We start from the raw sequence: 15,392 nt of genomic DNA, 5'->3' as shown, positions 1-15,392 counted from the left end.
CCCAGAGAGAAAAAGGGACAAATATATGTGTATTTGTGCAGCTACCACATACCTCAAGTTTTTCCTTGTCTTTCCTTGTGCACCTGGGTCCATCCCACCTCCACTGTATTCATAGATCAAAAGCAGGGGGTTGAAAGCTTTTCTGTCTTCATTTAATCTTTGGCTTTCTCAACTTAGCATCAGATAAATTAGAATTAAAATTAAAAATAAAAATTTCTTGAAGCTACCAAAAATCTGGATTAGCAATTCAGTGAAATTTGGTCCCAGTTCATTAGCCCATGTGTCTGATGACTCATGTCTTCTGAAACCTCAGTAGAAAACAGGCATTTCTAAGATTTTCTGCTTCTAGTCTTGACATTCATTGCTTTTAATACACCTAATAGGTGATGTGGTGCTGGCATTATTTTGTCATTTAGGCGGCTTTTCAATGCTGTCCCCTGAATATGGGGCAGAACAACTGCTGATTTCATCCTTTTCTCTTCAACATGATTTTTCTGTTCTTTCTTGTAATTCTTTCAAAAAATCAAGAACATCAGCACTAGAGCAGCTTCTTTCTTGGTAATTTCTGCAATACTATGGAAATAAAGCACTGAAATAAATGTATTTTGTACAGTGAATATGCAGTGGAAAAAGCTTTTGTGCATCCTTTAGACTAAAGCTGACCCCAACCTTATCTATTAAAATTGCATCTTTGTAAAAACTTATTTAAATATGCTTATTTAAAAAAAAAAAAAAAATGTTCTAAAACTAAGCTTAAACTGAAAAAAAAAAATATGCAGTAGTTGTGGCCATGCACAAACTCTGCTCAGCACGTGACGTGGGTATGAATGAGCCCTGGCAGTTTTGTCTCTGGGCTGGATTAGGCACAGTTGCTAGTGGTTACTGCACAGCCCGGCTCAGCCAGGCTCCGCCGTCGGGGCCTCTTGCCTTTCCTCTCCGAAAGCACCACCGAGGCTTGGGAACCCCACGGCGTGGCGAAGGACGTGCCCTGAGCAGGTGGTGTCGGGGTACGGCTGAGATCTTCCCAGCCCGCACCTGTACAGCATCCCTTAATGTCCCTTAATGTCACTTACTGGGTTTTTAGGTGCTTAATAGTCCTTTGACCTCCAACAGCATCCAAAGGAGGCTTTTGCTTCTGGGATTTGCTTTGGGTTGAAATGTTCTTACCTTTATTTTTTTTTAAAAGCCTCTTTACAGGATTGAAACCCCATAAAGTCTGGTTTTTAGCAAAGGTGCAGTTTGGTTTTTAGCCCTGCTGCTTGCACAGGCAGTTGTCAGTCCTGGAGCAAGCGATGGTGGATTTTTTTTTGAGATGTAAAACAAAAGCAGCTCATGGTTGGTGTGTGCTGCTTTCTGCTGTCGGGAGGGAAGCGGCAGCCTTGTTCTCAGCCTGTTCCTGCCCTTGCCTTCCTGTGAGTCCATTGAACTGGCTCCTGTCAATCCACGATGCTTTTAAAACGAACGCGTGGGATAAAGCTGCAAAATCGTTCCTGTGTCAGCTCTGGAGTGGTGACTGCACAGCTCGGTTTGTTGATATACAGACATACCCATGTGCAGTCATTTTTGCACAATCATTTTTGCTTGTCTGACGTGTGGCAGTAGAGGTAGCAAAATAAAAATCCCGGTGTCAGAGGGGATAGTTTAGGTGCAGACAGCAAAGGGCAGGATGGCTTCAAGCGCCTCATGTCTCTGTGCTTTCATCTGCAGCAGAGCTCAGGTTATTTTCCTTATGAAAGTAATCCAAATCTGGGAGCTCCTGGATCCCATACACGTGTTCTAGACTAAGTCTGATAAAACCAGCTTTAAACTGCAGCCTGGCTTAGTGGAGAAGGGACATGGTGGTGTGTAGTCCCTTCCAGAAGAGATAACTGGGAGCTCCTGTGTACAGTGTATTCAGATGGTTGCATGGTCTGCACAGAGGATGCCTTTTGCTGGGGGGGGAAGATCTCCCCTCTCAGTGCTGACCTGCCCCTCACAGGCTAAGCAAAATGCATTCAGGTTTTATTTCAACCTGGCAGCATATTTTAAAACAAGGCTGGCAAAAGCAGCGGACTTGAGAAAAGAAAAAATACTGAAACAGTGGCAATTATTGGAGTGTCAGAGCAGCATGGGGGAAATGCAAGGGTACAGAAATAATAAGTGGGAGCTTTGGGGCAGCAATATATTTCAGAGAAGGCTCGGTGAACTGAGAACACCTTTATGAAAATTAGGTATTTGGAAGAAACCCTCAAAGGTGAGCTCACCTCCTTGTAATGGGCTGCATGGACACAAAACACGTGGACAACTTCCCCTCTCTGAGTTGACTCCTCAGATAAGGCTGACCTTACAGCCCAAAAGTACTGCCTGGAAGAGCAGAGCAAAGTACCCAGTAAATGAATCCTGGGTTTGGTTGTATGGACCACGAAAGCTGCTTGCTTTTAGTGTTTTTCTTGGATATTTGCTCATATTTCTTTGTCATCGAGTGCCTTGCTTGAGCAAAGCCACCCATGACCTTGCATCGGTAGGTGCTACCGCTGTGGGTAGCTCTCAAGGCAGCATTGCCACCAGGGACCAGCCTTGTCATCTTCTCTCTTGCCAGTGAAATTCTCAGCCCTTCCAGAGCGATTACCTCCAGTTTATACCTATATACCTGGAATTATTCCTCAAGCCATGTTGTGCAATAGGGAGCGTGATTCCACATGTGTTTTATAAAAGCAGAAGAGGATTTCAGGTGTTGTGTTGGAAAATCAAAGCCCTATTTGGGGGAACTTGCGGTCTGACTATCCAGTTGGACAAGCTCAGCTTTCCCTGCAATTTAAATATACTCTACCAGAATTTTAATCGTGCCAGTCTCCATAACTACTTTTTAACTCTTTAGGAGCATGCAGGGTTTCCAAGCCACCATCACTCTCCTGTTTAAATGATACTGCCTTAGAGGAAAAGAACAGCTTTGAATGTGTGTGTGCATCACCACCTTATTCCTCTAGAAAGCTTTTATGGCTGTAGTGTGTCTTTTGGGATAATCCAGAATATTTCTGTACAGATCAAGAAGGTCCTTTCCTCCCCACCTCCCTTCTTGGAGCTTTCCCGTCCTGCGTGGAAGTGGGGATCTCCCTCTAAGCACAGTTTTTACTCTTACTCAGCCCAGAAGTTCCTCTGCATCTTTGAGGTCGGCTATATGATATCTGTAACATCTTGGCACTTGAATTCTGTTTTCTTGTTCTCAGTTTTTGCTGGGACTTTTGTGTTTGAAAGTACAGCAGCTTCCTAACTAAATTCAACTGGAATAAACAGCATCTATAGAGAGAGCTTGCAGTTTATTGCATATATCAGCAAAATTGGAGAAACAGTTGTTCAGATCAGGGAAAAAGTCCCTGAAAATCATTATTTCATTTATTAGAAGGAAAATAAGAGAAATAATCCACTAATGCTTCAAGTATCGGAGATAGAGAAAGGATTGTCTTTATTTTGTTTTGTTATGGTATTGTGGGAACGCAAGTGCACTTAGTCCCAGCTGGAGCTGCTGCAAAACGTGTACCCTGGAAATGTTGGAAGCTTTGCTGTTGATTTACATGTATGCAGAGTCAAACCCCATGTGTACGCTTGCTCGTTGATTATTACTTTGCCACCAGTGAAAGTTTCTGCAGCAAAACCTTCATTTGAATAGACAAGGTTTAGGACGGTAAGGAAAACAGGGATAGATTAGGGTAAAACAATTTGGTTTTGTTAATGCTGCAGGCCAGCAGTGGAAATAGAAAAAGAAAATTACTCTCCTTTTTCCCAGGAGACTGTCTTACCTGGAGCACATACCTCCCTAAGAAGTGGTAGATGGATTTCTTTGTTTTTCCTTAGGCTTGTGAAAAGTCTGTGAAAAGCAGCTATGTATCTCGAGAGTTAGATATAGACGTCTTGTTGTAGCCTGTCTTATTAATGCCTGTTGCAGCTGATGCTCCTGGTAGGCTGGGGCCATCAACACACAGGGTCTTCTGATGCTGTCCTGCACCCTGCGGCAGCCGGGATAGGTTTCACTGCTCAAGGGTCTCCATCAGACATGGTGGTGAGAGTGTGCCTTGGCTATTCTTGGGCTTACAGGCAAAGCCAAGCTCCTGCTCTTGCCCCAGTGCCTCCTGCTGCCAAGCCTGGAAGATCGTCTCAGGCACCAAGTGCCTGACCATCATATGATCTGCAGAAACAAGTTTCACTTCCATAGTGCCTAATTCAGCAAAGAGCATGATCTATGGGGGCGAAAAAAACACATTTAGCCCTGCCAGAGAAACCTCTTGCATACAAGTCAGCTGTTTAATTTGTCACTCTCGTGCTTCCCACACACCCTCCCTCCACGGGTTTGTCCGGTGGATGGGGCAGGAGCCTCCAAGTTGGCTTTCTACAGTTCCTTCTGGTGACTGATGACCACAGGGCATCCCAGCGCAGCGGGTGCGATGCTGAGAGCTGCGCCGGCTGCCTAAAGCCTTATCTTGTCCAGCACTAGAAAAAGTAGCAGTGCCAATCTAGTGCCAATCATTGTATTTACAACTGAAACAAACAATTTCAAATTTGTTTGCACTGGGGTTTCAGAGTTTGCAATACTAACGCTGAGGGTGTTGGTGTGGTGGGAGGCTGAGTACTAGGCACCTTTACTGCTAATTTTTTCTTTTAAAGCTTAGGTAATTAATCGTATCAAACAAGTCATGGTAGCTAAGGTAGGAACGTGACATCTGTGTGGGGAGGCAGTCCTGGCTGGAGACTTGCTTTTGCTTGGGTGAAGGACCTGAGCAAATTTAAACTGAAAATGTGTGGTTTTAAATAAAAAAACAAACCCAACCATTTAAAGCAGCATTTTGTATTTTTAAACAAAAAATATGATGGTTGGAAAGGACTTCCAGAGAACCGAATGGCTTACTTTACTGCTGGAGCAGGATCTCCACTAATGAAACAAAACAGAAACCCCTGGAGAAGATGGAGCTCTCTTGCATTCGGTTGTCTGAAGACTATGGGAGATCACCGTGATGGATTAAGTTGAAGCCCCACAGCTGCACACAACATCTGGCACCACAGCTCAGTCAAAGATTTTCCATCCATGAGGAGGTCTTGTCCATGACTTTTGGCTCCACTTTCCATCTCCAATATGTCCAAAGGTTACAAAATTCCCGTGGTAGGACTCCTCGTGCAGTGTTGAAGGGGTCCTGCTACCGGCATGATGAGTCCCACAGGTTTTGTCCTGCCATCCACTGTATCCCTCCAACAGAAACATCAAAAACTCTTGCAGAAAAAAATTGGGTCCTCGGTCTTTGACTGTTTGGGAGAATTTGGGCGGTATGGACCAGGAGGTGACTCCTCCGGGGCTACATCTCCAGAAATTTGCCTTATAGTCCCTTTGTAATGTAATAACACCCTTAACGAGATGCTTAATGCTTTCAAACCTGATGCACATAAAGATTTGTGCTGTAATTCTCCTGTTCCTTAGGTCCTCTGAGTCCACATGGACTTCAGTGGTGTTTGGGGCGGGGGGGGAAGTGTCAAAACTCTGAATTTCATCCAGCCTAAAAGCTACAACAGAGCCAACATTAATCTTTGGTGCAAAGTGCTGAGCAATCCACAAGAAATAAAAGCCTGGTTGTGCAGTGTGCAAAGGGTCCATCCCCAGTTACTGCTGGGGCAACGCCTATCGTACATGGGTGTGTGTTGTTTCAAGCCATTTATAAATAAATGTGAGCAAAAAAAAAATGTTCATGGATCCTTGTTCTATATAAAATTGAGTGGATTTATTCGCAAACTTTATTTTGACAGTGAATCTAAAATCAGAGCCTGATAGTCAAGCCTGGAGGTGAAACTCCTCCATGAATGCACTGACGTGGTGCGGTGCCAGTACCAGAAGTGAAAACCCATTTTCCTTTGGTCCTTTCCCCCATATTCAGCTTTCACTTTTGTTAAAAGCCTTATTCTGCACTATCGTTGTCCACCGAGGGTTTGTTTGATGTTCAACTGGAGCAGTACCGGGTTCGAGGTGCTGCAGAGGTGCATAACGGGGTGTCCTGATCAGCACTGATAAAAGATCTCACGATGCAGATGACTGGCCTTTGGAAAAGGTCCAGGGTTGTTGCATTAACCCTGAGCCCAACAAAAAAGGTGCTGAGGAATCCAAGCGTTAATAACAGCCATAAAGGAGCCGTTGCTTTTTGAGCAACATGACTTGCTGTAGCTCTGAACTTGCGACCCGGAAGAGAAAAGCACAATATCCTGGCTACAACAATGTTGTATTTATATCCAAAGCTCAGAAATCCATCTGTGCGGAGGAATGAAGAACGTCCTATCACTGTCCAATGCTATAACCATTTTTAGAAATCTGTCTGGAGCTTGTTTCTTGGGTTGCTTCCTGAAGGGTCACTCGGTGTCCCTGCCCTGGCTCTGCCGCCTGTGTGCACGGAAATCACAGCTGAAACCACCGCTTGAGTCCATCATACAAGCTGCGTCACGTGGATCTCCCTTAAAAACAGCTCCTGGTTGCCTTCAAGCGGATAAAGCTCTGCCCGGTGACTTGGCAGTCTTTGGGCTGGGGTTTGGTGAAATGATGGTCAGGAAAACCCAACGTGTGGGTCACAAAACTGAAACCTCTCCTGGCAGGAACGAGGAGCTTTCCATCGGGTTGATTTGCATTGGTGAGCGGAGCAGGTGGTGGCAATACAGCGTGTAGCTGTGTTTGCCGTATCGGGATGGCGTTTGGATTAGGGGTATCCCGTGTATCCCCTTGGTCAGACATAGAAATTCTTGAATTCGAGATCTGGCAAGCCAACAGCATGATGGGGATGTAGGTTTTTTTCCCAAAACCTTTGGAGAAGCACAAATGCCAGCTTGCTACATTCATTCACTCCCAAAATGTATAGGATACGGCCAAGCCTCCTGCAAACAAGTTGTATGTCCTGACAGCTCTGTTCATTGAGTGGGTCAGATTAACATGCCTTCCCGAAAACGGAGCCAGCCCTGAGCCACCAGCAGAAATTGGCCTCGTTGGCAGCGTGTGTAGTGCTGCCGTGCCATCGTGTCCCCTTGCCCTGCTAAAAATCTCATGTCTTGTTGCCCATCCGAGCTGCTCCTAGCAAACCTGGGCTGCACAGGGGACAACTGAGTCGTGCAAATGTTTTTTTTTCCCCCTTCATAAGTATGTTTATTCATTAAGGAAGTCAAAAGAGGAAGAGGAATAAAAAGGTTGCAAAAGTTTTGCTAGGTTAGCAATGAGACTTCAGCGTGGGCTGCACATTGCCCTGTGTATGATGTGTTCAGCAGCTCTAGTGTCCCTGGCACGGAGCTCAGGAAAACTGCTGTGCCTCCCAAGATACGTTCAGGTAGGGTCACAGCTTGTTTACATATCTACTTATATCCATATTGGCCCATATGCCAATATTTGACTATCAAATCATCACTGATGAGCGCCTCTCGCATACAGTTGAGCATCCACTGACTTCCCGGGACGTGGCTCTTGGGGTTGGTAGCTGCCTCTGCATGCCTGGGTTTCTTTTTTTTCCCCAACTATATCACTTGAATTTGTAGAGGAGACCTCTTTTCAAACAGCTTTGCCCGGTCTCTTTGCATCTTCCAGTATTCTTAAGAAACAGGGAGACCTGAATTTTGCCAGGCACCCAGAGAAGATTGCCAGATGCTCCTGGACGTGCTGCTGCACCGGGACTCGGGCATCAGCCCTGCAGCCCATCCACGGGAGCGGAGCCAGAAGGTAGCTCAGAAAATGCAAGGGAACGATTTCTATGTGCGCACGCAGATATGGCGAGGAAAGGAAAGCAGAAAGGTTAGCCAAGGGAAATGGTCTTGTTACGCACAGCGTGTTTTCTTTATGTGTTTGTTTCCCCCCCGCCCCGTTCAGGATGCCTAGTTGGGTTTTGAAGATTTGAACCCGTCTGGTTTATCTCCGGGTGTGTCGTTGCTGCAGGCTCTTATCAGGTGTGTCGCAGTGAGCGAAACCGTTCAAACAAAACCTTTTCACCTACGTTTGTGTGCGGTACGCCGAGTTCATGTGTTTAGCCAGGGTTTGGTGTCTGCACTGGGGTGGAATAGGTCCACAATTGATGCAGCTACAAGATAACTGATTATGGTTTTGGTCTTTAATAAATTATTTTGGGGGCAGGAAATCCTAGGGTGGTTAAGTACAGATGAATGGATTAGTGAGAATGTATGGAAGCACTGGCACCAAAATTAACGTGACTGCATATTAGAATCATAGATTCATTTAGGTTGGAAAAGACCTTTAAGATCATCGAGTCCAACCATAAAATTAGTTGCCTTGTTTAGAAGCGTAGGAAAGCTTTACCTTCTGAAAACTGCCAGTTTGTTCAGTTGTCAGGGAAGCAGCCAGATGCTTTCTTTGCTCTTGATTGCTCGTTTAGCTTTGACATGCTTTTTGCTGGGATGAAAGGAGAAACATCAACAGGCAAAACTGCAAGAACTGCCGGCATTTGTTGCTGTCATGCCTGCGTGGTGGTACTGCCAGTACGGTAAATAGGCAGGTAGAGTAAATAGGCTGGATTTTTTTTTAATTCTTTTATAGAAGAAAGGAGATAATGATTGGATGCTGTCCCATTTTCAGGCTAGGAATTGTTTGCCAGACTTGAATTACAGGAATTGCCGTAGCGAAGCAGATCAGCGCCTTGTGCCATTAACTCGGAGTTGGCAGGGGCTGGGGCAGCTTTGCACGCCGGGTCCCTGCGTTGTGCTCCCATCAGAAACAATTAAAGAAACTGTTTCTGATGGAAACAAAACCAAATTGGTCTTATGCTTTAAGGGGAAATAAAACAGTGAAGAAAACTTTATTGAACTTGTTTTTTAAGTCTTGCTGTATTCCCTTCTTAGCAGCAGAAGCTGTTCAAACTGATGGTGCAGCCAGTTCATATTTTGTATCTTCCTTTTTTGAACTGATTTGATATGGAGAGTCTTTGGACAAAACCTTTTCATAAAGCTTTGGCTTAGTTGCAATCCAAAACTGATCTGCTGGTGACAGACTTAAACTAATTATCACCAAAGGGTGGGGAGAAGAGGTTTTTAAAGCTGCTGCTGTGCCAAGGTATTCGGTGTTTGGAGAGGCTGGGGAATTACTGGGTGCTAAGGTGCTAATGCTGGATGGTGCCAGCATCCATATTACTTTTTAGGGAGGGAGAGATGAGTTTGCTTTCACTGCTAAACTACTTGGGCGGGGGGGTCTGTTTAAAGAAGGGGGTAAAAAAGCCACCACACAGCCACTTGTGCTCAAGGAGAGCTGCAGAAGAGCAGAAGGAAGCTGGCTGTGGGTTTTTTTGCTTTGTGCCTTGCTAATTCCTTTGGCCTTGTAGCTGGGGCAGCTCAAATTTGCTCCCTGCTCTTGCTGCTTATGGAGCATCCCCCAATTTCTGTGTGCCACTGCCCTTTTAGTATTGTCATCCTTTCACCTTCATTTTCCCTTTCCTGCAATAACTCGTTTTTATCCCTGCTTCCTTTGCCTTGGGTTGAGTTTGGCGTGCTTGCTGTGCCTGCTTGTAAACAAGGTTTGTGGCTTTGATCATTGATCCTCCAGGTACCTCTGCAGGATTCTGTAATATTTTCAGCCTGGGAGGTCTGCGGGGCATGGCTTGTCCCCGTGCTGCAGCCAGGCAGCTTCTGGGTGCTGCTGCGAAAACCATCCCTTGATATTTATAAGGTCAAAGCAGCAAAGAAATGCAAAAGTGCAGAAACGCTGAGGTTGAAGGCATTAAAAGCCTTTCACTTGGGCATCTGTTCCTGGGCCGGTTTGGTCTTTAAGCATCATTATTCTCTGAAAAATTATTATTTTTACTTCACGCTGTACAGAGCGTATTGTGTTTGCTCTCACCTGTGGTGTAGTGAGTGTTACCATATGGTTTGCCCAAAGTTGATTTTTTTAAACGCTTTTAGCGGTGGGTTAGCGCATGGTGCTTTTCTGCTGTATGTTTTTTAGCCAGGCAAAGTGCCAGTGTGTCTGTCAGAGGAAAAACTCCCGGCTGCATTGTGGAGAATAAACCAAGCTCGAATTCCCTCTGAAGGGAGAGAGCTCAAGTCCCACAGGTAGGATTTTTCATCATAATGATCCTGTTTGGCAGCTAAACTAGTGACCAGTTTTGGTAGGAAAATTGAATGGCTTCAGGAGCATCCCTTGGTACCCATAAGGAGAAGGGAGGTGTGGTGCAACACCAGACCCACGCCCAGCCCCTGGAGCTGAGCATCACCGGCAGCTCCGCAATGCCGTCCTCTGCACAGGGACATCGACCACGGCCCCGCAGGCCTTCGGGGCTCAGGCTGCAGGATACCTGTAGGGTATCTAAAAAAACCTCCATGTTTTAATAGAAGACCCTGAAGGTCTACCTTGACAATTACCTACACTAGGTTGACCTACTCATGTATGGCTATTTAGCTGAATCTCAAAAAGGAGGAGCTGTCGCTTTGCAATTTATTTGTTCCTCTGTCGCTTTGCAGTTTATTTGTTCCTCCATTATCCTTGTTCATTCGGTTGGTAAGATTTAGGTGTTCTTTTTCTTTTAGGGCAGGGATCATCGGGGATACGCTATGATACAGCCCCGATCCTGGCGAGCATCCCAACCTCTGTTGCAATTAAGGTGGGGGCTGGAAGGGGTGAAGTGCAGAGGCTCTGTTTTTTGTGAGGATGACTTATTTCTTCGCATTAGGTTTCATAAAGCAAAGTGCAGGGACTTTGAGTCTCCTGCTCTTTATTTGCCTTACATACACTTTGGTGTTTGCACCATGGTGGTTTATTTTTCTAGCAGCCTCTCTCTGCCCCTATCTATAATCGTCCTGTTTCATGCATCACGGGGTAGGTTAGGATGCAACTTTTAGAAAGTAGAGTTATTCTTTCAGGTTAGCGTTATAGCTTAGAAAAGAAACCAGCGTTTCAGACAAAGCAAATCCCAACAGGTCTTCTCACTCCTTCTCCTCCATTATTTAGGCTTGCTTTAGGGTGACGTGTGGCCATACCTGCCGCAGCGGGATGCCGGCGGAGCACTGGCCTTTTCAGATGCAGCAACTCACTCCCGGTGCTGTCCCAGAGGATTGTGGCAGATTGCAAACACACTCGGCACAATCATACCATCCCAATTAGCATAATGATGCTGCCTAATTTATGCGCAAATTGCCCTAATTTATGTGTGTCGATACATATGATTAAACCAAGCACAGGTGGAACGGGGTTCAGTCTCAACCCAACCGTGAAAGTGTAAAGCTGCGTCCACCCCAAAATGTGTAAAAGGTCCAAAATTTCTTCTCCGTGTTACTAAAATATGGAGCTTTGTGTTGTTTTGCCCCCGCAGCTCTGGCAGCACGAGGGGGTGCGGGGCAGGAATAAACTCGCGGCAGGAGGTAAGAGAATAAAAGATTCCTGTGCTGAGATTTGCATGGATTAAAGGCAGCTTTAATTTGCCTTGATACACTTGGCTTTCAGGTGGATTACGCAGGCGGCGGGATTTGGGGCCGTCTAGCCAACTAATACCTGCCTTACTTTTATTTTAATTATTTTAATAAGAGATGGAGGAGTCCTATAACTGTAAGCCATCTTTGCCAACCCCAGATTTTGAACATTTTTCTGTGTAAAGTTTTATACCATTAATGTTCTTGATTAACAAACCTGCTGTCTTTGTCTGAAGTCCCACCTAGTGTGGCTGTTCCCAAAGCACTTTCTCAGCGGGGTTCTTCCAAAAGAGACCTCTTAGTTTGTGTGCTTGTATTCGTCATTTTTATAAAAGAAATGGTGTTGCGCTGTAAAATTTTTCCTTAGTGAGCAGGATGATCCAGCACAGAAATGCGCAGCTTGAGTGAAGTTCTCGTTTTGGATGCCTGCTGGTCCACCATATCCACCAAAATATTCATTCCCATGACTTTAAGTATGCCTGTTTGCTACGGAGAGTGGCTGCAGAGGTGTAGCAGCCTTAATGGAGTGGGTAAAACAGGGTACCAGGCTGTGAATTGGGTTTGGGCTCTCCTACCAGTGTGGTCACTGACCTTCTGCTTGGACTACTCTGGGAGAGAAGAAACACCAAGGAATGGCACCATTCTCATGGTCCCGTCCATCTTTTTGTAGGTACTCTTTGCAGATGTAATTGCTTTTTCAGGGAAGGAACATCCTACAGTTCTTTATAACTCATGATAGGGCCCTGATCTCAGCTGAGGTGTCTGGACACCCCTGAATTACTAGGAGCTGTTCACTCCCAAGCACGTAACTCATCATCCATAGCATTTTCCCATTTGATGATGGGAAGCCACCAGTCGAGCTGCAGTTTTGGGGCTCCCAAGCTCTGTGAGATAAGCTGCCTTTGTTATTTGTTGAGATATAAGCATGGTTGAACTCTCTTCTGGCATTAACTTGCGCTCTGCCAGTTGAAGGACTGTCCCTTGGACCAGTCCATCTCCAGGGGATGGAGCCTGTGGGTGAGCTTGCAAGCACACAGCTCTTAATCTTTCATTTGTTGGTTTAAAAAATATACAAACACAACCAATTTACCCGACATCTTACCAATAAAACTGTTTTGTCTTGTGAATCTAAAATATGAGAGCACAAGGTAGACCTTCTCCTTCACTTTGCTTGCAAGGTTTGCAAAGCAGTCTTTAATCTTTCAGCACAGCACTGTACTGGAAGACATTTGGCTGCTGAGTCCCGGGGTTTCTTTCATAACTGAGGCTCTGAAGCAGCTTTATGTTACAGCATTGTCCACAAATACTTGGATCAGGTCAGTGTTGAGTTTCCTAATGCTGCCAGACGGAAAATTGAATTTTGGCTGTAGAGAATGGAAGTTCCTTCCTATAGCCAGCGTGCCTTCCTTACTGTTGATGTGCTATAACAGTGTATACATTTACCTGGTTAAATTGCTTTCATCCAAACATACAACTAACATACACTAATAATAATTACAAATAGTAATCCTACTATTCCCGAGGCCGGTGGGTTGCAGCCATGGCTTACCGCAGTCAGCTGACTGCACCAGATCCTCAGGATACCGCGTTTTTGAAGGATTATCTGGCAAGCGGATTACATTGCTGGCACGTTGGGGCACAGTGGGGTCAGGGCACGGCAGATGAGTGGAAAGGCTTGTATGTGGCCAGGGCTGAATAAGCCGAATGTGGGACACGCCACCTCCTTTCAGTTCTGTTGTACGTTTGCTCTTTGGCAATCGTGTTTCCTCTACACGCAGGCCGTATGACTAATTTCTAAGAACAGATGTGGATGTAAGATATTCTTGTGAGTATGTATAACATAAGATGTTTCTACTCTTACATACTCGAGTGACTTGAGTGCATGCCTGCACCGCGCTCCTTACCTGTTAAAAGGAACGAGGTTTATGAGTCACTGCAAGTCATGCATGCATCATGAATTACTCTCTTCTGCTGTTGCTGATCTGTTTTTACAGCCATCTAAGACACAACCTGCTCTAAAACCTATTCAAATGTGTTGCATTGACTTTTATAAGCTTTTATAGGCTCTTTTGTTTTCATTCTGCCTTTGCATTTGCTTTTTTTCATTACCTCCCAGTGTACGTTTTTCCTTCAGCATGATGTTGGCCTCATCCTGGAAGGAGCCATGAGCGTCTACTGCATGTGTCTTTCTCCAGGCTTTGTAAAAACTCAGCTTCATTGCCGATTCCCTTTTAACTCTCAGATGATGCTGATAATGGCAGGGAAAGGGAGTCCTTCCTTCTATCAGCCTTTCTGAAGCTGGAGATGAATGCAAAGTCTTCCAACTTTTCTTGCACTTAGCACTGTCCGAGGCTGCGTTTTGAATCTGGCAGCTTTATGAATGAAGGATTAAATTGACCATGAAAATATTGACAGCACAGTTGCTCATGCCAGCTTCCTGATTTGGTCCTGTAAAATTTACCCCTTTGTTTTAGATGCATATAGCTAACTGGAGGATGGAAGGACCTCATCCCCATTGCACAGGGAGGAGAGGACAGGCTGAAGGCTGGACCGCATTTCTGCAGCCCCCAGACCCCTCTGCCTCAGGACAGCAGTGTTGCTGGGAGGTGTCAGGAAATGCTGGATTATAAGGAAGAAAATGCAAGTGGTACAGGGGGACCGGCAAGTTCAGCACATCTGTGGGTTACTCGCTTTGAGCCAGAGACAAGAGAAAAGCAGACGCCTCAGCCGTTCTCCAGTTGCCTTAAAAAAGAAATAGCGGGAAAGTAACCCAGGTCTCCTCCTCCCTGCCAGATCCAATGTCTTTTTAATCTGCTCTTTCTCAACTTCTCTTAAAATGGAAGTTGCTGGTTGCTGGTGGTCTGCTCGGGTTAAGCAGCGATTCTGGCAGACTTCAGAGCAGACGTGATCTCCAGGTCTCATTGCTTTGAAGATCCTGGTTCTATCACACTCGACTAAATCAGACTTTTTCTTCTCTGTGGAGGTAAAAATCAGCATTGTGCGCCTATCTGATTGAAGTGCTGAGACTTGTCTAATTGAACAAGTGCTCGAGTCAACACTTGAGTAGGATGAAAAGCAGCGAGGAGATCACCCGGGGATTATGTCTGAGCTCCACAGCTACTTGGCACCGACAAAGCAGATGGCTGGGTCGCATCCTGCCCAAGGCTGGGGAGAAGAGATGTCGATAGGAAAAAAATATTAACTTGGTTAAATATATTCAACTCTAAATCTAGAAGTGCCTCAGGTTTCTAATTTCTTACTGTATAGCATCAGCCCAGAAGCTGCGATTAGTGAAAGGAAGGGTTGGTTCTGCAAACTCCTGCAAGGAGCCTGCTGCTGCCTCAGAGCTGATGTAGGTAAAACATATTTTGGGAGGGAGAACAGAGATGGAGAGAGCGGGAGCGACTTGGCTTGTCATGTAAAAGTGATGATCAACCAGAACAGTCTCGACTTCATGATTACACCACGAGGCCCTGCGGTGCGGCTTTGCGATGGAGTGAGGAACCCACATCCGAGAGCTGGTGGGGAGGGAAGCTGCTTTGTGCAGACACATGAAAACATCACAAACATCACTGCAGGTCACCTGAACCACAGGGGCAAGCTTCAGCCCGTTCCCTTTAGGATTGCACTTGATCCTACAAAGTCTGTATCCAGAGACATTTGGGCTTGGGGAAGTCCTCTGATGGCTGCCTCACTGGAACGTGGCCATCAGAAGTGCCAGTGACCACAGTGTGGCTTTCTGGCCCCTTCCCTTGGGGTGGGAATAAATGCACATACACGGAACTGCTTTTTCACATGCCCCAACCGCTTGCACCTGGGTAAATACATACTAGTAGGAGCCCAAGGTGAATATGGTGCCTTCACTACGATAAAAATTATCTACTTCTTCTAGCTGTGGACCCTCCTAAGCTTTGCTTTACTTTACCACAAACAGCAGTGCACCTATCAAGTGAAGCTGTGAACATCCTTCAGGAGCTGTGAAGCTCCTTCTCATTTGTAAC

At 45.5% G+C, this 15,392-nt stretch overlaps 1 protein-coding gene across 5 annotated transcripts in view; it reads left to right on the top strand.

Annotated features, from left to right (window-relative positions):
* PTPRA (protein tyrosine phosphatase receptor type A) overlaps positions 1 to 15,392 on the top strand; it is a 129,786-nt gene that overhangs the window by 44,133 nt on the left and 70,261 nt on the right. The window lies entirely within an intron of this gene.

The sequence above is a fragment of the Aquila chrysaetos genome, chromosome 1 (assembly GCF_900496995.4).
Source record: "Aquila chrysaetos chrysaetos chromosome 1, bAquChr1.4, whole genome shotgun sequence".
Taxonomy (NCBI): Eukaryota; Metazoa; Chordata; class Aves; order Accipitriformes; family Accipitridae; genus Aquila; species Aquila chrysaetos.
This window is presented reverse-complemented; position numbering and strand designations above follow the sequence as displayed.